Source organism: Capricornis sumatraensis, chromosome X, assembly GCF_032405125.1.
Source record: "Capricornis sumatraensis isolate serow.1 chromosome X, serow.2, whole genome shotgun sequence".
NCBI classification, from domain to species: Eukaryota; Metazoa; Chordata; class Mammalia; order Artiodactyla; family Bovidae; genus Capricornis; species Capricornis sumatraensis.
In genome coordinates, this window is record NC_091092.1 from 114,583,142 (window position 1) to 114,603,335 (window position 20,194).

At 40.6% G+C, this 20,194-nt stretch overlaps 1 protein-coding gene and 1 non-coding gene across 2 annotated transcripts in view; one reads left to right on the forward strand and one right to left on the reverse strand.

Annotated features, from left to right (window-relative positions):
• The window catches only part of IL1RAPL1 (interleukin 1 receptor accessory protein like 1), a 684,278-nt gene that overhangs the window by 109,687 nt on the left and 554,397 nt on the right, over nt 1-20,194 (reverse strand). The gene's annotated exons all lie outside the window — the stretch shown is intronic.
• Nucleotides 13,026-13,097, forward strand: TRNAG-CCC (transfer RNA glycine (anticodon CCC)). Its single transcript has one exon. It is a non-coding gene; the product is annotated as a tRNA-Gly (tRNA).

Below are 20,194 nucleotides of genomic sequence, written 5' to 3' on the forward strand. Positions count from 1 at the left end.
CTTTATCCAAGGACTTACCAGGTGGTGTGCAGTGGTAAAGAATCTGCCTGCCAATGCAGGAGACGCAGGAGACACTATGTGGGTTCGATCCCTGGGTCAGAAAGAGTCCCTTGGAGGAGGAAATGCCAACTCACTCCAGTGTTTTTCCTGGAGAATTCCATGAATAGAGAAGCCTGGCTACGGTCCATGGGGTCATAAAGAATCGGACACGACTGAGCATGCATGCACACTTTATCTTTCTTTAAGAGTCCCAAAGCATGTGTGTGTGTGTGTGTGTGTGTGTGTGTGTGTGTGTGTTTTCAGTCACTCAGTTGTATCTGACTCTTGGACTCTTGATAATAACCTATAAAAGGTTCTGCAATCTCACACATTAAAGAGCTTTGCTTAGCTTTGTTCAACTCTCAAACGTATTTGATAACACAACAACAGTGAAGCTTAACACTATTAATATTTTAAGGCAATAGCTCTCAAAGTATGCCCTCTAGAGAAGCAGCATCAGCAGCACCTAGAAACTTATTAGTAATGGGAACTCTTAAGTCCCACTCTTTCCAGATTCATGGAATTAGAACCTATGTGTGGAGCCCAGAAATCTGTGTTTTAAGAAGTCCTTCAGGTGATCATCATGCATGCATACTAAAAATATGAAAACCAGCATCCTGAAGAACAAATTTAGGGATCTTACTTTGTACACCTGACCTCCAAAAGTATCTTCTTCATTCATCCAGATCAACTTTTCTCTAATGGGAGATCTATTCTATAGCCTATCTGACTTGTAAGTCCTAATTTATTCCTTGTAATCATATTTAACAGTCTTACTGGGGGAGGGCGGGGTTGGGGGGAGGTTAGGCATGTAGGTAGTGGAATTTGTAATTTACTTCTGGCCTACAGTCCAAGACAATAAGATAGGAAAAGAGGTCACAATCTAATTAACTTTCTAATTAAGGGAATATGGTCGCTTTCTAATTACAGTTACAAAGAATAAAATGTAGTCCATAATTAGAAAGTTACTCTGCTCTATTTAAACTTTGCATTGTGTCAGCTATTCCATCATCATATTATTGTTTAACATTTATTCTGAAATGCAGACTCTATTTTCAAAGTGCCTTGGAAGAGGTTTTATTTATCTCTCACACTGAAATTGCAAAATAGATCAGTATTTCACAGGCTGATACAATGGGATACAGAAAGTTTATGGCATTCACACTATATATCATTAATAGAGGTGGGATCTGAGTTCATGGTCCTTTGTAACCACACTGCTTTACCCTCAGTTCAGTGGGTAACATTACTTCTCTTACTATGTTTTTACTCTGGCTTTTTCTTTTTTTTAATTTTTTGGGAAAATGCCAAAACTGTATTCAGTATCCATATGTAACCATGGCAATCACCTGGATACATACACATCTGCCTCAAAGAGCTAGGCTATTAGAATCAGTTCTCCAGAGAGTCTCAGAATACCATGGATCCGTCACAGCACTCTGAGTTTCTCATTTTGATCTCACCAGCCATGTTCAAACATGCAGCCAATAATAAATGTCTACTGCAGATATTTTTTCTAACATGCTCTACTCTTTCTGCTTCTTAAGAAACCATTTGTACTTTCAATAAGATGCAAAGATGCTTTATGAAAGAAAAAAATAATAAAATGAAAATTAGACTGCCTTTTTGTTTTACAACACAGAGTTGAAATTAAACGTGTCATTTTTCACCAAAATATTGTTTCCCATTACTGAAGAGAAGTGATGGGCCTGAGGGCCTCATGCATTACAAATCTCATGTGCTTTAGATAGCTAGTAAATCATTTGCGTTTTGCCTATAGTATTTTCTGCCAAGCTCAGCGTTTATTGCTTACAGCTGAATACAGCCACCTAAATCATCCATCACGTTTTTATAACCAACTGTAGCTTTCCTTCTTATACACCAAGGAACTGGCGCATTTTAAGAATGAGAATGAGTGAGAGGTGCCTTTACACACTCAGAAGGACTATAGAAGCAATAAACAGTACATGAATTTTATAAGGAAGGAAAAATATAATACATTTACTGATATCAAGAGCTAAGAGCTTTTGAAATCGCCCATCCACATTACCAGCCTTGCAGCTGACTTTCCATATTACCATCTTCCTGGATGCTTAGATCATGTAATGTGAGTTACAGTGAGTGTACGCTTATTAGTGAACCAAGCATTTTAGATGCAGGCTAGAAGAAGAAATAACACATCAGGTATCTAAGAGCTAGGAAAAGTTCTCCCCTGTTACTATATATAACTCTTCAGTTTTACTCAGTTCAGAATGCTACTGAGAATTTTTGAGATCATAGAAAGCAACCCTCTCATTTTTACTGGTAAAGATATGAGGGCCTCCTTGATAAATCTGGCTGCTATATTCCTACCAATTTTAGCAGGATTGGCTGGGTAGGTAACATGAGCTGAAGGTGATATACCTGAGTGTGTGTTAGTCACTCAGTCGTGTCTGACTCTTTGCGACCCCATGAACTGTGGCCCTCCAGGCTCCTCTCTCCATGGAATTCTCCAGGCAAAAATACTGGAGTGGGTTGCCATTTCCTTCTCCAGTGGATCTTCCTGACCCAAAGATCGAACTGGTGTCTCCTGCATTGCAGGTAGATTCTTTACCATCTGAGCCAGCATGGAAGCCTGATGATATATCTACTTCCTCTCAAATTCTTCACTAAAGTCTTCCCTGCCATCTCTCTTCCAAATCTGTTGGGACATGGCTATCCACTGTGACTATATGTTAGAACTGCTTTGGGCATTTATTAAATTGCAGATGCCTGGGTTATATCCCTAGAGATTTAGATTTAATAGAGTTTTATAGTCAAAACAAATGGCAATTGGACTCACTACATATGGTGTATCTTTACCTCTTATAGAAACACTGTTCAAAATTGTTTTAAAATCACAAGTATTTTATCTCATTTTTTAACATGTGTAATAAAAATCAATATGGAAAATCTTTTCTTATGTGGAAATTATGTTTATACAAGGGGGTATGAAAATCATTGATGCTACCATGACATCAGTTTCTAGATGTTTCTGATGCTGTTGTCAGAGGAGAGGGCAAATATCACATTCAGAGGTCTTATAGGAGAAGGACTTTGGGTAAACTATAGTGAACTTCATTGCAAAAAAAAACAAAACAAAAAAACACACTCCATTTTAGAAAAGATGGGGAGGAAGAAACAGTTTTAAGAAATCCTTAACTAAAAGAGAAAGAAGAGACTTGGTAGTGGATTGGTCCATGGGGAAGCAAGAGAGAGAAATCAGAGATGAATACCAAAGTCCTAATTTAGGTGACTGTATATCATCACCTGGGCTTCCCAGGAGGTGCTAGTGGTAGAGAATCCACCTGCCAATTCAGGAGACAGAAGAGACACAGGGTCGATCCCTGGGTTGAGAAGATCCCCTGGAGGATGGTATGGCAACCCACTCCAGTATTCTTGCCTGGAGAATTCCATGGACGGAGGAGTCTGGTGGGCTACAGTCCATGGGGTCGCAAAGAGTCAGATATGACTGAAGCGACAGCACACATGCATGCATAGTGTCACCAACTGGAAAAGAAATCACTAGAAGAGGGGATTTCCCTGATGGTCCAGTGGCTAAGACTTTGTGCTCCCAATACAACGGGCCTGAGTTTGATCCCACATGCCCAAACTAAGACCAGGCATGGAAAAATAAATAAATCTATTTAAAAAAAAAAAAAAGAAGAAGAAGAAGAAAGTAAGCACTGGAAGAGGGAGAGTTGAATCTGTGACCCTTGTGGCATCTCCAGGTCGAGATGGCAATGGAGAGTAGATGTCTGGAGTTAAGAGAACCACCAGCACATAGTTGATAGTCAAAGCCATTCTGGGATGTCATTGTCCAGAGAGAGTTTAAAAAGGGGAGAGGACAGGAGACCAAAGCTTGGGAGCTCCAAGTGGTGAGTGGCAATTGTTTGGTTAGAGTAACAAAAGAACAAAGGACCAAAAACAAAGAACAAAGGCAGCTACTTCATGATAACTTGTAAGAAAAGAATCTCAGGAAGGACAGAGTGACTCACAGCGTCAAATGCAGCAGAGGAGGTAATGTGATTAGGGTGAAAAATATCTCCCTAGGATCGGGACCTTTTCAATTGAATTCTGACGGTTGAATTCAGACAGCTCTGGATTTGATGATCAAGTGTGATGTCATGCAGAGCTGGAACTAGGCTGAGTCCAACAGGGTGCCTAGGGAAGAGGATTTAAGAAAGCACTCACTCTCAGAGTCCTGCAAGTCTGGAGAGAAGAGTTGGCAGATAAAAGCCCATTGGCCAGATGCCTAGGCAATGGCCAAACTCCAGGTTAAGGAGGTAGCATTTGGGAGATCTGGAAGCACAAAGATTTTAGGGTAGGTAGGGAGTGGCACAGAGTCAGACAGGACTGAAGTGACTTAGCAGCAGCAGCAGCAGCAGGGAGTGGCTGTTGCCCCAGGACAAAATGTCCAGGCTCAAGGTTAGAAGAGGCACAAAAGAGGAACTGACCTAGGGCAATAGATTTCAGATCAAGTCATCTTAGGTTATGGTGCACCGTATGGAACTGCCCGAGTTTCAGACCTACAGAGTGGTCATATCATGTTTCAGTGTAATAAATCTTTTTTCTCCACCAAGGCACATGTGGTCTCTGGGTTTGAACAGAGTCCAAATGGGAAAATAAGGGTTCTGAGGTACTAGCTGTGAATGTGAATGCTCGATAATCAAGCAACTCTTATCATGGGCATAACACTTTATGGCATATTGCGTGCCCTTTCAATCCACATGGCCCTAGTAGCATCTTTTCTAACTAGATTGCAGGTTCTTTTAATCGAAGGGGATTTCTGGTGCCCCTCTTAGATTCAAAGCTTTACAAAGCCACATTTGGAGCATCAGTATGTTATATAATGTTTTTTTGATAGACAGAAGATGCAGGAGGCATAAGATGGTGTTCTCCATACATAAAAGTCAGATTTTACTTGAAAGGGAGCAACTGTCTTTAGCTTTCCATTGATAACTCTGCATTTTAACAGTGGCTTGAATAAAATATGAGAGCTAGCTAGCTAGATAAATAGATAGATGGATTGTTAAATATAAATCAGGATATAGATGTAGAGATTTGGCTTGCTTTATTTTTATTCTGCATTTCTTTTCTTGTTTTCAGTAGGTTTTAAACCTTTGAGGGACTTTTTCCCTTACACCATTTGAAATCTGAAAGGTAGTTTAAATTTAGACATACTTATTTTATTAAAACTCATTGCTTTTCTTATCAGTGAACTCATGTTATGCAATTTTCAGGCAGAATTATTTCAAGTGAAGCTGAGAAGGGGCTCCAGATTCAAGTATTCAACTCATTTTCTCTTTGCATAATATCTCGTTGCAGAGATAGGTGTCTAATTTCCAGCTATGGTTTCCAAGTCTTTTTTCAATGATTTAGATGTTTGCATTGGGCCAGGCAAGCAATCTATATTAGTTCAAGTGGGGCTACTGGGATGCATTGGTAAATGCTGCTAAAAGAAGAATTATACAGGACAATAAATATAATGCAATATGTATATAAATTTTTAGATGCTTATGTTTGTGATTGGGGCTTCCCAGGTGGCTCAGTGGTAAAAAATCCGCCTGCTAAATTAGGATCTGCAGGAGATGTAGGTTCGATCCCTGGGTTGGGAAGATCCCCTGGAGGAGGGCATGGCAACCCACTCCAGTATTCTTGCCTGGGAAATCTCATGGATAGAGGAGCCTGGCGGGCTACAGTCCATAGGGTAGCAGAAGAGTCAGACATGACTGAGGGACTGAGCACGCATGCATGTCTGTGATTACATAATTCACAAATTCTCCATCTTGATTAAACTACAAGATATAGGGCTATTCTAGTAGTAATTTCCAATCTTTTAGGGGCTGTGGAAAAACAGAGAGGAATGCGAGTCTTATACTGATTCCCTGGATAGCTGAATTCACTATGGATCTGCAGTTCCTTACTTATAATTCAGAATTCCTAGAAGGTCTAAAAACTGAAAGCTGCTTTTCAGTAATATAAATCATTTGGTGGCAGAAATGCCCTTGAAACTGCTTAAGGCTATTTATGATCTTTTAAAAAATCATACTTAGTGTGAATATTCATGTTTTCCTGCAGAAATAGTACTCTGATTATGGGGTTCTGCCCCCTGAGTTCTCTTAGGATGGAATGTCATACATGATACAGATACAACCTATTATTTTACTGCATTCCAATAATTATGACTTCTGAACCACAACTTGTCCAAGACCCTCAGGAGAAGCTGATCAACTTCAACATTGCCCCCTTTCCTCTGTGAAGTACTTTTAGGAAGTCTGAAGACTTACCAGCACATCAGTGACTCTGAGCTTGATATCAAGATTCAAGAGAAAGAATTCAAGAGAGTAGCTTAAGTGTCAGAGAAGGCAATGGCACCCCACTCCAGTACTCTTGCCTGGAAAATCCATGGACGGAGGAGCCTGGTAGGCTGCAGTCCATGGGGTCACTAAGAGTTGGACGCAACTGAGCGACTTTACTTTCACTTTTCACTTTCATGCATTGGAGAAGGAAATGGCAACCCACTCCAGTGTTCTTGCCTGGAGAATCCCAGGGATGGGGGAGCCTGGTGGGCTGCCATCTATGGGGTCGCACAGAGTTGGACACTACTGAAGTGACTTAGCAGCAGCAGCAGAAGCAGCTTAAGTGTGCTGACTAGTATTTTCTAAAATCAAACCTACGGGACTTGAACATATATATATATATACTTGTTTTTATTGTTCTAGGTTTATTGATGTATTTTTGACAGATAGCATTGTGTAAGTTTAAGGTAGACAAATGATTTGATACATGAATATATTGTAAAATGATCACCAATGATCAAAATGAACATAATTACCATTTTTGTGGTGATAACTTTTAAGATAACTAAATACAAGATAACTCTCTCAAGAGCTTTCAAATGTGTTTAAAGATATAAGAATTCATCAACAAATCCCTCTCCCATCCCATGTTATATCAGCATACATGGTAGGTGCTGTACTTGTGTGTATATACATACACAGACATACTATCTATACTTGGTGGTAGGTGAATTCCAGTGGATGCTTACTGTTTGTCTCTAGAGATCTCTTCAAGAAAATTAGAGATACCAAGGGAACATTTCATGCAAAGATAGGCTCGATAAAGGACAGAAATGGTATGGACCTAACAGAAGCAGAAGATATTAAGAAGAGGTGGCAAGAATACACAGAAGAACTGTACAAAAAAGATCTTCACGACCCAGATAATCATGATGATGTGATCACTAATCTAGAGCCAGACATCCTGGAATGTGAAGTCAAGTGGGTCTTAGAAAGCATCACTACGAACAAAGCTAGCGGAGGTGATGGAATTCCAGTGGAGCTATTTCAAATCCTGAAAGATGATGCCGTGAAAGTGCTGAACTCAATATGCCAGCAAATTTGGAAAACTCAGCAGTGGCCACAGGACTGGAAAAGGTCAGTTTTCATTCCAATTCCAAAGAAAGGCAATGAAAAAGAATGCTCAAACTACCGCACAATTGCACTCACCTCACATGCTAGTAAAATAATGCTCAAATTTCTCCAAGCCAGACTTCAGCAATACGTGAACCATGAACTCCCTGATGTTCAAGCTGGTTTTAGAAAAGGCAGAGGAACCAGAGACCAAATTGCCAACATCCACTGGATCATGGAAAAAGCAAGAGAGTTCCAAAAAAACATCCATTTCTGCTTTATTGACTATGCCAAAGCCTTTGACTGTGTGGATCACAATAAGCTGTGGAAAATTCTGAAAGAGATGGGAATACCAGACCACCTAACCTGCCTCTTGAGAAATCTGTATGCAGGTCAGGAAGCAACAGTTAGAACTGGACATGGAACAACAGACTGGTTCCAAATAGGAAAAGAAGTAGGTCAAGGCTGTATATTGTCACCTTGCTTATTTAATTTCTATGCAGAGTACATCATGAGAAACGCTGGACTGGAAGAAACACAAGCTGGAATCAAGATTGCCGGGAGAAATATCAAGGACCTCAGATATGCAGATGACACCACCCTTATGGCAGAAAGTGAAGAGGAGCTAAAAAGCCTCTTGATGAAAGTGAAAGAGGAGAGTGAAAAAGTTGGCTTAAAGCTCAACATTCAGAAAACAAAGATCATGGCATCTGGTCCCATCACTTCATGGCAAATAGATGGGAAAACAGTAGAAACAGTGTCAGACTTTATTTTGGGGGGCTCCAAAATCACTGCAGATGGTGACTGCAGCCATGAAATTAAAAGACGCTTACTCCTTGGATGAAAAGTTATGACTAACCTAGATAGTATATTCAAAAGCAGAGACATTACTTTGCCGACTAAGGTCCGTCTAGTTAAGGCTATGGTTTTTCCTGTGGTCATGTATGGATGTGGGAGTTGGACTGTGAAGAAGGCTGAGTGCCAAAGAATTGATGCTTTTGAGCTGTGGTGTTGGAGAAGACTCTTGAGAGTCCCTTGGACTGCAAGGAGATCCAACCAGTCCATTCTGAAGGAGATCAGCCCTGGGATTTCTTTGGAAGGAATGATGCTGAAGCTGAAACTCCAGTACTTTGGCCACCTCATGCGAAGAGTTGACTCATTGGAAAAGACTCTGATGCTGGGAGGGATTGGGGGCAGGAGGAGAAGGGGACGACTGAGGATGAGATGGTTGGATGGCATCACTGACTCGATGGACGTGAGTCTGAGTGAACTCCAGGAGATGGTGATGGGCAGGGAGGCCTGGCGTGCTGCGATTCATGGGGTCGCAAAGAGTAAGACACGACTGAGCGAGTGAACTGAACTGAACTGAATCGCCTCCTGTACTGACATGAAAGGACATTCTCTCTCTGAGAGATAGAGAAATTTGCTAGTTGGAAATTCCTACACTAATAATGTCTTCATGATTCAATGGTTTGGATGCCAGTTCCCAAATTCTTCTGTTTCTCCACTGTGCATAATGACGCATCCGTTTACATTGTGTCCCAGAAACAGCCATGGGTTCCCTATAGTCTATGAAGACATACTTTTTATAAAAGAGGTATACAACCACCTACACCAAAGAAATAGGTGCTATAAAGAAACAACATCTATTTTTATCATCTCTTATTTCTTATTATCTCTTAAGAGATTGATATCTCTTATTTATCCATGATGTTGGATTGCCTGATTACTCTGTGCCAGGTATTGTGCTAATGTTTCATACATGGCATTACTTTAATCATTACTATAATACCAAGAATGTATAATTCTATTAGGTAAGTTAGAAAATTGATCTAATGGTAGAGAAGTAAGTCACTGGCTCAAGTCACAGTAAGAACAGAAATTTGGGAGGCAAGTGGGGCCACTGCATTTCAGAATCTGATCAGCCCACAATCCTGCCCTGGGGTGGCTTGTCAATTCTAATGACCACGTAGAATAACATTCTTCCAATATTTTTTTTTTTTTTTACTTTGAGCTGATCAAGAATGAATTAAAATAAAAAATACATATCATATGAAACACTTATTCCTAAAGTGGCTCCTACCTCATCAACATCTTTCCTACTTCATCTTAGAAAGCCCCTGTCTCCATGAGGTCAATTCATTCTGGTCTCTTCACTCCATCTTCTCACCCCTCAGCACTTAGGTATGAGTATGTGTTACTGGAAGACAGTGGACAGTAAAAGCCACAAGAAAGTCTTTGATAATGTCACATTTTTTTTCCCTGTTGCAAGCTGCTCAAGCCAGTGAAAGAGCCTGAACAGTGCGTGAATAGAGTCTTTCTCCTGGAAGTAAGTGGAAGATGGCTGTCACTAAACTATAGAAACATTTCAGGGGCAATTTATGTGAAGGCAGAAAGTCATTTATTATACCTCAGAAATTTGGAAGGAGGATGAGAGAAGACTCAGAAAAAAAGTCCTAAGGTAGATATAGTGAGATTACTTTCCATCATTTATATGACAGATAAAAAGAAAATAAGTTATTCATTTTTAATTAGTAAAAACAAATGAATTAAAGATAATCTTGCCATTTAACAGTTCCAACTCTCTTCTGATTAACTATCGATTTTTTACCAATTAAAATACCAAAAAATACAGCACCTCTGAGTGAAATTACACAATAGAGAATGACATATGACCAGGTACTCTGGAGCTGAACAGGACTGCCAGAAGTTGAGAAATTAAAGGCTTTATACTAATTTTGCATGTTTCATTTTACTGAGAATAGAGTTTTGAGGAACAATGGTTAAATATGGGTCAGCATTTGATGACTGATTATAATCAAGTTGCTCCCAACATATTTATTTAATCACTAAATGTTATGTTATTGCCTTAATACTTATCTTTTAATTGTCCTGGCTTTTCAAATTTGGGTGTTACCTAGAAAAGTAAAAAATATACAAGCTAACTAACTTACTTGTAGTTATAATTAGGATTAGTGTTTTGGAGGGTGTTTTTTGTTTGTTTAGACTTTTGATAGCCATAATAGAATTGGCAGGGCAGGTCAAAAAGTTTGTTTGGGTTTATTTTGGCCAACCCAACCTGTGTCCTCCTTACAGTCTTCAAATATGGTCCGTGCCATCACTTGTCTCTGAATATGCCTAGGGCTGTTCTCATTCTAGAATGTGGCTTACCAAGATCACTTCGACTGTGCAGAGCAGCCTCTTTCCCATTCCTCTTGGCAAAAAACTATGTGCCTTAGAAGGTTCAGCTCAAAACTCACTCCGTTCTCACACTCAGATGCGTGATGATCTCATTTTCTGGAAAAGACTGTCTTACATGATTTCTTAATTCTGTACCATAATTATTCCCAACTTGTGTCACTACTGTTATTGCTTGAACCTTTCTGTAAATTTCTGTAGAGGATTGTCTTGCTTATTTCTGTTTCCTCCCAAGAGTTTTCTTGCTCTCAAGGAGCTTATTAAGTAGTTGCTAAACTGAATGGGGAAAACGGCCACTTTTTGAAAATTAAAGCTAATAAGCATTAAGCTGAAACAGACATGGTTATTCATTTGTTGAAATAACTCATTATAAAAATGGTCTACATAAAAAGCAGTTGATGAATAGGCACATGATAAGATGCTCTACATTGCTAATTATTAGAAAAATGCAAAGCAAAAGTACAATGAGGTATCAACTCACACCAGTCAGAAGGGCCATCATTAAACAGTCTACAAATAACAAATGCTGCAGAGGGTGTGAGAAAAAGGAATCCTCCTACACCAACAGTGTAATTTGGTACAGCCACTATGGAGAATAGTATGGAGGTTCCTTAAAAAAATAAAAATGGAGCTATCATATTATCCAGCAATCCCACTCCTGGACCTGTATCTGGAGAAAACCATACTTTGAAAACATATATGCACCCCAATGTTCACTGAAGCACTATTTACAGTAGCCAAGAAATGGAAGCAACCTAAATGTCTATGAACATATGAATGGATAAAGAAGATGTGATACATAAATGAAAAGGAATATTATTCAGCCATAAAAAGAAGAAAAGAAAGCCATTTGCCTGAATATTCATTGGAAGGACTGATGCTGAAGCTGAAACTCCAATACTTTGGCCACCTGTTGTGAAGAACTGACTCATTTGAAAAGACTCCGATGCTGGGAAAGATTGAAAGCAGGAGGAGAAAGGGGCAACAAAGGATGAGATGGTTGGATGGCATCACCAACTCTATGGACATGAGTTTGAGCAAGCTCTGGGAGTTGGTGATGGTGAGGGAAGTCTGGTGTGCTGCAGTCCATGGGGTCACAAAGAGTCAGACACGACTGAGCTACTGAACTGAGTGATTGAATGCCATTTGCAGCAACATGAATGGACCTAGAGATGATCATACTAAGTGAAGCAAGTCAGACAGAGAAAGGCACATACCATTCGCTATCACTTACAGATGGAATCTAAAAATACGACACAAATGAACCTATCTACGAAACAGAAACAGAATCACAGACCTAGAGAAGAGACTCATGTTTGCCAAATGTGAGGGGGCTTGGAAGAAGGTTGGAGTGGGAATCTGGGATTAGTAGATGCAAACTGTTATATATAACAAATCACTTTGATGTGTGCCAGAAACTGACACAACAATGGAAATCAATACTTCAATAAAATAGATTTTTTAAAAGGTGGCAGATGAGTTTAAGGTGCTCCCCAGATACTTGTACTGAATTCTCTAGTTTGTCTCCTAAAAGCAGAAGAGACGAAGTATCATGAATGCAAAGTAAGCTCTAACCTAAATCTTTCTAACAGTATTGGGACTTTGTTGTCTCAAGACAAGGGTGGTGGCCTGAATGAGGAAGGGACAAAAACCACCTGAAAGGTAAGAACTGGCAGTGTCAGCTGCCAGATTTTTCAGATCATAAAACCCTCAAGATTGGGAGGAACACAGTGTCTGAGCAACCTGAGTTTAAAAGAATGCCCCTTAACATTCCTTCCTCTTCTTTCTAATTACTTGTCTCAAGAAGCCTTCAGATCTGCAATTTAGTCTCTTCAATGGACTTATTCATTAACAGGGAGTGTGCCCTGTTCAAATGATTGATGCCAGTTATCTTACCAGATTCATCTCCCATTTCATTTGATGAATCAGCATTCTGGTTTATAAATCAGTTTCTGGCAACCTGGCTTGGCATTCATCACTTCTCTACAGCTTGGTCGCCCCTAAGTGAGTGGCTTCCTTTATGTTTTCATTGCTGTAAATCTGAGGAGTGTTCCCTGGGCTTGTGGGAAATTTTTCAAGAGCAGCCTCTGTGTGAATTTGAATTGAAGCAAACAGCTCACGCTAAAATATCTGAAGAGCTTAACAATGTTTTAAGAATACCTTGTAATTCTGATTATTGCCATCCATAATATTCATTAGGCAGTCCATACATATTTGTTGAATTAAACAGAACCTTATTCTAGCAATAAGCAAGAGCCAAGAAAGGCTTCTTATTTTTATTATTTTAATTTTTTTCTTTACCAGAGTTGTGGAGGTGAGGATGGGAAGAGGGAAAAGGAAACAGCTCATGGGACTTCCCTGGTGGTCCAGTGGCTAAGACTCTGTATTCCCAATGCAGGGGCCTGGGTTCAATCCCTGGTCAGGGAACTAGATTCCCACATGCCACAACTAAGAGTTCTCACGCTGCAACTAAGACCTGATACAGCCATATGAATGACTAAATATTAAAAAAAAAAAAAAAAAAAAGAAATGGCTCACAAGAAAATCAGTCAGAACAGAAAAGGACCCAAAGCTCCCACGAGTAGATGCATGTCAGAGTATAACCTGTGTGCAGATCAAGGCTTAACTGAGGAGAACCATGCACAGACAATGGAGGTGAGCTTGGAGGGGTCCAGATAACAGAGAAGGTGAGAAATTTGAGGGGCTGATTTGAAGAGGGAACTTCAGAGGGAGTCATAAATACCTAAAGAAGGATTCTTAAGACCATTTCAGTATGATGCACTGATTGAAACCCTCCTTAGTTGGATATTTGTGAAATTTAATACGGGGCAGAAAACTAAAAAAATAAGAAAAAAACCCTCCATAGAATCTATTTTTTAGGAATCTGGAATTGAATCTAGCCTTTTGTTTTTATGGGTGGATCAACAGGCCTTTTACGGGCAGTACTGTATTTTCTATATATTTACTCTATTTTCCCTGGTAGTTCATATGGTAAAGAATCTGCCTGCAATGCAGGAGATGTGGGTTCGATCCTGGGGCTGGGAAAATCCCCTGGAGAAGGAAATGGCAACCCACTCCAGTATTCTTGCCTGGGAAATCTCACGAACAGAGGAGCCTGGAGGGCTACAGTCCATGGGGTTGCAAAGAGCCAGACACAACTAAGCGAGTAACACAACACAACACATCTACATAATCAAGTGATATTTAGGGCTACTTTCTCAGGGTTGACCAAAGGTACCTAGCAACAAGTTAGATAAAATGCTAAGCTAATTGTGTATTTTCATCATGATTGACTTATCCCAAGAACTTAGGTAGAAAGTGGCATGATATATGAAGCAGGAGCCCTGAATGGTCTTGAAAACACAACCAGAGCTATAGAGAAATCTGGGTCAAGATGATTTTAAAGTTAGAAATACTGAGAAATGCCTATGTGAAAGATCATCTAGGTTTTTTTTTTTAGGCACTTTCCCCAGTGTCCCCAAAGAGACTAATAAAAACTACAAATTTGGTGGCATATTTTCTTACTGACTTAAAGCAAGGTAGCATAGTGATGTGGACAGATACTAGGACTCAGATGTCAAATTCCCAATTTCATCTCAGAGAGAATAAAAAGAAGGAGTCCATTCTATTCTACATGTAAAGAACTGGGAGAATGCCCATGAGGGGCTACCCAGAAGGGCACAGTAGACTGAGTTTAGAAGGTGGGGAGTTCCACTTATTACAGGAATGATGAATAGTCAAGTATTATTGAGTAATCTTAGACTTCATTGAAAGAACATGGGCAATATTTGCACTGTCTGCAAAGCTGCTCAAGTCTGAAGGAGAGAAAGGTGTGCAGAGCCAACTGAAAACTCTATAGGGATGAAGCTGAGCCCTAGCTGCTTGAAGCCACAGGATTCCAAATCAGCATGGCCTCTGTGAGCAGTGATGATGTAAATGTCCTCTGGAATTCAGTTCAGTTCAGTTGCTCAGTCATGTCAGACTCTTTGCAACCCCATGGACTGCAGCATGCCAGGCCTCCCTGTCCATCATCAACTTTCGGAGCTTACTCAAACTCATGTCCATTGAGTCGGTGATGCCATCCAACCATCTCATCCTCTGTCATCCCCTTCTCCTCATACCTTCAGTCTTTCCCAGCATCAGGGTCTTTTCAAATGTGTCAGTTCTTCACAACAGGTGGCCAAAGTATTGGAGTTTCAGCTTCAGCATCAGTTCTTCCAATGAATATTCAGGGCAGATTTCCTTTAGGATGGACAGGTTGGATCTCCTTGCAGTCCAAGGTACTCTCAACAGTCTTCTCCAACACCACAGTTCAAAAGCATCAATTCTTCAGCACTCAGATTTCTTTATGGTCCAACTCTCACATCAGTACATGACTACTGGTAAATCCACAGCTTTGAGAAGAAGGACCTTTGTTGCCAAAGTAATGTCTCTGCTTTTTAATATGCTGTCTAGGTTGGTCATAGCTTTTCTTTCAAGGGGCAAGTGTCTTTTAATTTCATGGCTGAAGTCACCATCTGCAGTGATTTTGGAGTCCCCCAAAATAAATTTTCTCACTGTTTCCATTGTTTCCCCATCTATTTGGCATGAAGTGATGGGACCAGATGCCATAATCTTAGCTTTCTGAATGTTGAGTTTTAAGCCAACTTTTTCACTCTCCTCTTTCACTTTCATCAAGAAACTCTTTAGTTCTTCACTTTCTGCCATAAGGGTGGTGTTATCTGCATATCTGAGGTTATTGATATTTCTCCTGGCAATCTTGATTTCAGCTTGTGCTTCATCCAGCCCAGCATTTTGCATGATGTACTCTGCATAAAAGTTAAATAAGCAGGGTAACAATATACAGCTTTGACATACTACTTTCCTAATTTGGAACCAGTCTATTGTTCCATGTCCAGTTCTAACCATTGCTTCTTGACCTGCATACAGATTTCTCAGGAGGCATGTCAGGTGATCTGGTATTCTCATCTCTTTAAGAATTTTCCACAGTTTGTTGTGATCTTCATAGTCAAAGGCTTTGGTGTAGTCAATAAAGCAGAAGTGGATGCTTTTCTGGAGCTCTCTTGCTTTTTCAATGATCCAATAGATGTTGGCAATTTGATCTTGGGTTCCTCTGCCTTTTCTAAATCCAGCTTGAACATCTGAAATTTCATGGTTCACGTACTGTTGAAGCCTGGCTTAGAGAATTTTGAACATTACTTTGATTGCGTGTGAGATGAGTGCAATTGTGTGCCAGGTTGAACATTCTTTGGCATTGCCTTTCTTTGGGATTGGAATGAAAACTGACCTTTTCCAGTCCTGTGGGCACTGCTGAGTTTTCCAAATTTGCTGGCATACTGAGTGCAGCATTTTCACAGCATCATCTTCCAGGATTTGAAATAGCTCAGCTGGAATTCCATCATCTCCACTAGCTTTGTTCATAGAGATACTTTGTAAGGCCCACTTGACTTCACATTCCAGGATGTCTGCCTCTAGCTGAGTGATCACACCATCATGATTATCTTGGTCATGAAGATCTTTTTTGTACAGTTCTTCTGTGTATTCTTGCCACTTCTTCTTAATATCTTTTGCTTCTGTTAGGTCCATACCATTTCTGTCCTTTATTGTGCCCAAATCTGCATGCAATGTTCCCTTGGTATCTCTAGTTTTCTTGAAGAGATCTCTAGTCTTTCCCATTCTATTATATTCTTCGATTTTTTTTGCATTGATCACTGAAGAGGGGTTTCTTATCTCTCCTTGCTATTCTTTGGAATTCTGCATTTAAATGGGTACATCTTTCCTTTTCTCCTTTGCCTTTAGTGTCTCTTCTTTTCTCAGCTATTTGTAAGGCCTCCTCAGACAACCTTTGCATTTCTTTTTCTTGGGGATGGTCTTGATCACTGCCTCCTGTACAATGTAATGAAAATCTGTCCATAGTTCTTCAGGCACTCTGTTTATCAGATCTAATCCCCTGACTCTGTTTGTCACTTCTACTGTATAATTATAAGGGATTTGATTTAGGTCATACCTGAATGGTCTAGTGGTTTTCCCTACTTTCTTCAACTTAAGTCTGAATTTGGCAATAAGGAGTTCATGATCTGAGCCACAGTCACCTCCTGGTCTTGTTTCTGATGACTGTATAGAGCTTCTCCATCTTTAGCTGCAAAGAATATAATCAATCTCATTTTGGTATCAACCATCTGGTGATATCCATGTGTATAGTGACTTTTAAGATGGTGGAGTAGAAGGACATGCGCTCATCTTCTTCTATGAGAACTCCAAACCTACAACTTGCTGCTGAACAACCTTCAACTGGAGAATGTTGGATCTCACCAAAAAAAGATACCCCATGTCCAAGGGCAAAGGAGAAGCCCCAGCAAGATCATAGGAGGGGCAAAATCGTGTTTAGAATCAAATACCTTACCTACCAGAGATGCTCACGGGGCTCAGACAAACCTTGTGTGCACCAGGACCCAGAGACTCCACAGAAACTGGGCTAGAACTGTGTTTGAGTGTCTCCTGCAAAGGCACGGGTCAGCAGTGGCCTGCCACAGAGGCCGGTGCTCTGGGTGCAGCAGACCCGGGTATGGCATAAGCCCTCTTGGAGAAGATCGCCATTAACCCCACCATAGAGCCGCCAGAACTTACACAGGACTGGGGAAACAGAGTCTTGGAGGGCACAAACAGAACCTTGTGCACACCAGGACCCAGGAGAAAGGAGCAGTGACCCCGCAAGAGACTGACCCAGACTTGCCCGTGAGTGTCCAGGAGTCTCCTGTGGAGGCATGGGTTGACAGTTGTCTGCTGCAGGGTTGGGGGCACTGAGTGTAGCAGTGCATGCATGGGACCTTTTGAAGGTGGTTGCCATTATCTTCATTACCTCCGCCATAGTTTGGCCTCAGGTCAAACAACAGGGAGGGAACAGAGAAAATTGGATTAAAGAGCATGGCCCTACCCATCAGAACAAGACCCAGTTACCTCCTCAGTCAGTCTCTCCTATCTGGAAGCTTCCATAAGCCTCTTATCCTTATCCATCAGAGGGCAGACAGAATGAAAACCACAATCACAGAAAACTAACCAAACTGATCACATGGACCACAGCCTTGTCTAACTCAATGAAACTACGGGCCCTCTGGAAGGTTACTATATTCTTGTCCTGCCCTCCACAGTTGCCACCCACCCCAGACCACCTTGTGAATTCCAGCAAGGGAGAGGATGATCCACACCAGCTCACTTATGGTGATCTTGTAGTGGTTTGCCAAAAATGTGTGGCCAACGGCTTATGGAAAAACCCAAACAAACTTTTCTTGGCCAACCCAATACCTTGAGTCTTTCCATAAAGTAATCATATCTTCTTGTTCCTTGGAGAGGCCTTGGCCGGGTCCTGATTAAACCGAATGAGATTTGGCACAGAGAGTTGGCACATGTGCGAGGCCCGAGAACTGATGGGCTAAATTTTGAAATACATGGTCATGCCTAACCTGGAAGCATCTCCAAAGGCCCTTGAGAAAAATCCAAAGGAAGAGTTCCACAAGGCCAGGCACAGGAAGTACTCTTGAATGTACAAATAAATCCGTGCCCTTGAGCAAAGGCTTAAGTAGGTAGATGGTATGTAGAATGGAAGAATTTTACTCACCTGAATTTTTCCCATTTTGAAAAGTATGAGGATTCTCATTGCAAGAAGAAGAGTTGAGAAGAGAAATAATATTCCCAATGGACTATCCTCAGCCAGGGGGGCTGAGAATAGGTACACCAATGCCAAAGAGGAAGGTGTTTGGGGTGGGGGGGGTGGGTGGGAAGGAAATGAAACAGTTTCACTATTGTTGAGAAAGAGACAGAGAAAGCTAGAGGAATTGGGGTGAAGTTTTCTAGATAATATGCTGAGTAAACACTCCCCGCTCCAATTCTGTCATGTTGAGGAAATTCATTTTAACAATCTGCAGATTTCCCCGATGGCTTTCCTTTGGACTAAGAATAAAATGCAAACACCTTGTCCTGGCTAGCAAGGTCTCATCTGATCTGGCCTCTGGCTGTCTCTCCAGCCTGATCCAATACTCTTGGCCCACTTCACTTCTGTCCAGTCTAGTAAGCCTCAGCTTCCTCCATCTTGCTAAGCTCCTTCAGGTCTCAGGAGTCTTAGGCCCTTTTGTTTCTTTGCCTGGAATGCTTGTCTCTAAGACCTTTGGATTGCTCAGTAGTTCTCAATTGTCAGGTCTCAACTCTCAGGTCACACATCTCAGAAAGATCTTCTCTTATTTCTCTATACTGAAGTATCCCCTTCTCCTGACACTTCCTATTCAATATACGGCATTCTTCTCTTCAGAGTACTTATCAATACCCGAGGGAAAAATGGTTCATTATATAGAGTACAGAGTTCTGTCTACTCCATGAAATACAACTGTTCGGGGAACTGTTTTTTCTTGGTTATCAGGCATTCCAGCACCTAGACAAGTTTTGCCTTATACTACATCTGGGAAAATACAGATTGTATAACTGGGACTCAGAGACAGGCCTCGAGGCAGGCTAGCAATATTCAGGTACATTTTAAAAGTTTAATATAAATCGAAATATGAGTGAGAATTTCATAATATAGCAACAAAGACTAAGTTGTACTTCCTCTTAAAAATAAAAGATTTTCTAGCAGCTTACTATAGTTTTTCTTGCAGTTATCCTCATGAGGATGACAAAAGCAGGTTTTGATGTTCTTATTTAAGGACAGGTAAACTGGAGGTACATGATAAGTCAGTGGCATAGTCCAGACCAGAGCACAACTTTCTTGAGATTGGTCCAGGCTCTGTTTGGTCCAACTTCTATCAAACTTTATTGCTTCCATGAAAAACATGGCTAAAGTATCCCAAACAAAAATAATATGAAATACAAACAAAAGCATAAATACAAACAAAAGTTGCTTTTGCCTTTTATATAAAGTCTGTATCACCAATGTCCTATGTGCCACTATTTGAAATCCCTGAGGTGAGAGGGTCTACACATATGTCAAAAGGGCTATTCCTTTGGGGATAAATTAATAAAATAGATTCTTGCTCTTTTAGAGAAAAAAAAAAAAGCTTCAACTCACAGATGTGTTGACTTGATTTTAGTTTTCCACATAGCATCTAGCAAGCTTTAGCCACAGAAGATTAGGAAGCAATCAGAAGTAAATATTAGTTCCAATGAAAAGGTATGACCAAAAATAATTAAACTGGAGATAACCCAAAGTGGAGGAAAATACTCTACACAGATCATATAGAGTATGAGGCTGAGTCAACAATTTTCATTTACATGCATGATAATAGGTGCTCATTCTCCTACAACCTAACTGGTACATTCTTCTGCAACAGTCTTGGTTACTGTTCAGTTCAGTTCATTTGCTCAGTCATGTCAGACTCTTTGTGACCCCATGAACTACAGTACACCAGGCTTCCCTGTTCATCACCAACTCCCGGAGCTTGCTCAAACTCATGTCCATCAAGTCGGTGATGCCATCCAACCATCTCATCTTCTATTGTCCCCTCTCCTCCTGCCTTCAATCTTGCCCACCATCAAGG